The 3,882-nt window shown below is 36.9% G+C and overlaps 1 pseudogene; it reads right to left on the reverse strand.

Moving 5' to 3' along the window:
* Positions 1–512: 512 nt before the first annotated feature.
* On the reverse strand, positions 513–1,304 carry LOC114204932 (large ribosomal subunit protein eL8 pseudogene; annotated as a pseudogene).
* Positions 1,305–3,882: the final 2,578 nt, after the last annotated feature.

Raw genomic sequence — 3,882 nt, forward strand, 5'->3', positions numbered from 1 at the left:
TGAGAGAATGCAATGAGCACTTCTCTGCTCTCCCTTATTAGACAGGTAGTGTGAATAAAATATAAGTTCTTGTTTTTTAAGCTTCTGAAATTTTGTGGCTTTTTGTTATCACAGAATAATCTAGTCACTCCAACTAATATAATCCTACTGAAGTTCTAGATAAATAATTTATCTCTCAAGAATAGTAACAATTTAATGTCTTCCTTTTAATTAACCATATTTTATAGGTTTTTTTCTTGCCCTAGAGCACTAGCCAAAACCTGTGCTATATTATTGTAAGAGTGAGGATATGGTACAATGGTACTGGTATGGTACTGGTCTTGTTCCTAATCATAAAGAAAATACCATTTACTATGTGGTTTACCTTGAGCAATTTTGTCCATACTGTAAGATGAAAATAATTTTCTCTTCCACTCCTAGTTTGCTGAAAAAGAGTTTAGATTTAAAAAAAATTTTTTTTTGAAAGAGAATTCTTTCTCACTTTCATGTACAGAAAATTCAACAGTGTACAGTTAGCCCAATTTAGTGGCCAGTACTTTAGCCTTTGCCTTTTCCAATTTGGCGATGTGAGCTACCAACTTTGGACCCAGGATGTTGCCTCCCTGGTGACGGCAGGTCCTGCCTCTGTCATTGTAATTGGTCCCGATACATTCCACCAGCTTAGCCAGAGCTCCTTTTTCTTCTGCGTTAACCTGTGTGAAGGCAACAGTGGTGCAGGTCTTCCTGCGGACCATATATTCCAGCCTGGTCTTCCCCCTTGATAATACAGTAGGGAAGCCCCATCTTGTGACACAGAGCAGGCAGGAAGACAACCAGCTCAATGAGATCCACATCATGTATAATCATTACCAGCTGAGCCTTCTTGTTTTCCACCAAGGTGGTGACAGGAAAATCCCCAGCTCAAAGGACAGGCACCCTCTTAGTGGGGACATCCTCTTTCCCAGCAGCTTTCTTCTCAGCTGGGGCCAACAATCTCTGCTGCTTCTCTTGCTGTATTTGTGGGCCAGCTTAAGCATTTGAGGAGCTGTTTGGTGTTCCAAGGCCTGGGTGAACTGGGTAGTCAGGGGAGACACTTTTAGATGCTTAGAGAGAATAGTCCTTCTGCATTGCAGCCAGATATAGCAAAGCCATTTGACAAAGTGGGTAAGGTCCCCTTTGGGCTGGATGTCCTGTCTGATGCCAAAATTCTTGGGCCTTTTCTCAAACAGGGCACTGACCACCTTCTTGGCCTCCTGCTTCTTGATGACAGCAGGGGCCAGGGCTGCGTTCTTCCCCTTCACCTTCTTTATTTTAGGCATCTTGGGTGGCTGGAGGAGAGTGCTAGATTTTATTTTTAAATCATCAGTGGGTTGTTGAATTTTATCAAATGATTTTTCTACATCTATTGGCAGGCAGATACAGTTTTTCCTCTTTTAATTTTTTAACGTGGTAACTTTATTACTTGATTTTTCTAATGTTAAAAGAACTTAAATTTCTAGGTTTACTTTAACTTTACTATCCTTTAAAATGTATTGCTGGATTCAGTTCATTAACATACTTTTTAAATTTTTGTCATTTAGAGTCTTGATCAAGATTGGTCTGTAGTTTTCCTTGCTCATATTTTCCTTGAGAGGTTTAGGAATCAAGATTATAAAATGAGCTGGAAACTATTCTCTGTGTATCTAGACCCTAGAGAAGTATATATAAGATTGAATGTATTCCATGTTTGTACAATTCATAAATGAATAAATATTCACATAGTGGGGTTGTACTAAACTTTTTTAATGATGAAGGGATGTTGAAACTCTTCGGTGACCAGTGATACATATAAAAGGTATAAATTCCCTAGTTTAGCATTGGAGGTACTCTACAGTCTAGCTTTGATCAGATCTTAAGACTCAGGGAAAATATTATTCTTGATTTCCATTAGCTATATTACTTTTCTTTTCATAAATTAGTACAATTGATATTTTTAAATCCACAAGAGAAATTGTATGGTCTCTGGCAAAATCTTATCCATTTTCAGATGAATTTATCTGGACTCAAGAAGGTTGAATTAGTTCTCCAAAGTCATATAACTAAGGAGTCACCCTTTAAGTTCTAACCTCCCCTGTGAGGTTGTCTCTTGTTTTTCTTGCCACTTTCCTGCACCACTGCAGTTACAATACACTACACCAAACTCATCGTCTCTCATAATACATGACCTACTCAGAACACTTATAGTACTTAAGACAGTTCATTATTTATGTGGGTAGAAATGGCAAGGTATACTATAAGCATACAATAAATACTTGTGGATTGGATGCACAGTTGAATGAAGGAGTATGTCTCTGTGTTCCATTACATTGTAAACTTCCTGAAGACAAGTTCGATGCACAGAAGGTGCTCAGAACATGTACATTAAGTAAGGAATGCATGGAATAAACCATATAGTTTGGAATAAACCATAAAGTGCTAGAACCAACCCAGTGATTTTTTTCTACTCTCTCTTCCTACCCTGTAGACAAAAGGCATAAATTCACAAACAATATATGTTTGAAACACCTTTCTTTATTTTCTGAAAGAGAACTGATTATTCAGAAAGAGTTAATAGGAGAAGGGATTCCCTAAGGAGATTTTTTTTTTCTTTCTAAAAACAGCCTGTTTTGAAAGGCTGCCTCAGGGATTGTTTTGCTAAATGCTCACAGCAAAATGCAGACTAACAGGCATCCATGTGTTCTTCATGTAACCAAAAGGACTATGCTGTTCATGTGTGTGAGTTTATGTGGAACAAGGTAGGATATAAATAAATATTTACAAAATATAATCAAAAGTGACATGTGCTTCCACAGTTAGAAATCCTAAGTTGTGCAAAAAGACTAAAAGTGTGGTCTTTTCTTTAATTAAGTATTTACAAATTAACAGCACAACCTAACATATTCTATGTAAAGCTAAGATTTTAAATAACTAAAGTTTATAATGGGCTCTTTGTTTTTATTTATCTGTGCATTTCCAGAGTGCCTATCAGTTATGGAAAATGAAAATGTAATTGAGACACCATCCTAAAAAGTTGAGTCATTCGTGTTTTATAGAGGACACAAACGCAGACAAATTTCATGTATTTGGGTGTGATCCTCATTATCACCTGGTTGTGAATCAACTCATGTAGAGATTCTCTAGGGCCATGAAAGCAGCATGTACCAAGGCCCAGTCAGAACCTTTAGAAGGGCTGGAGAGAAAATGTGATGCAGAAGTATTTGGACTTTATTTATATTCTGAGATGACAAGTTTGGATGTTATTCAAGAAATTATGGAGTGGCAGGAATAATATCAATTTATATTGTTTATATGTTTCTCAGTATAGTATATGGTTATGAAAAGCCATACTGAGTAGTAGATAAGATCATGGACCCTGAAGTCAGATCGTGTGGGTACACACCAAGCTCTACTTTTTTTTTAAAATTTTTTATTAACATGTAATGTATTATTTATTTCAGGGGTATAGGTCTGTGATTCATCAGTCTTAGACAATTCACAGCGCTCACCATAGTACCTACCCTCCCCAATGTCTATCACCCAGCCACCCATCCCTCCCACCCCCCTCCACTCCAGCAACCCTCAGTTTGTTTCCTGAGATTAAGAGTCTTTTATGGCTTGTCTCCCTCTCCAGTTTCATCTTGTTTCATTTTTCCCTCCCTTCGCCTATGATCCTCTGTTTTGTTTCTCAAATTCCTCATATCAGTGAGATCATATGATACTTGTCTTTCTCTGATTGACTTATTTCACTTAGCATAATACCCTCTAGTTCCATCCATGTCATTGCAAATGGCAAGATTTCATTTTTTGATGGCTGCATAATATTCCATTATATATATATACCACGTTTTTTCTTTTCTTTACTTTTTAAATTTAATTTTATTATGT

This window comes from Eumetopias jubatus, unplaced genomic scaffold, assembly GCF_037043125.1.
Source record: "Eumetopias jubatus isolate StellerSeaLion01/CBP00866 unplaced genomic scaffold, mEumJub1_p1.0 scaffold_16, whole genome shotgun sequence".
Taxonomy (NCBI): domain Eukaryota; kingdom Metazoa; phylum Chordata; class Mammalia; order Carnivora; family Otariidae; genus Eumetopias; species Eumetopias jubatus.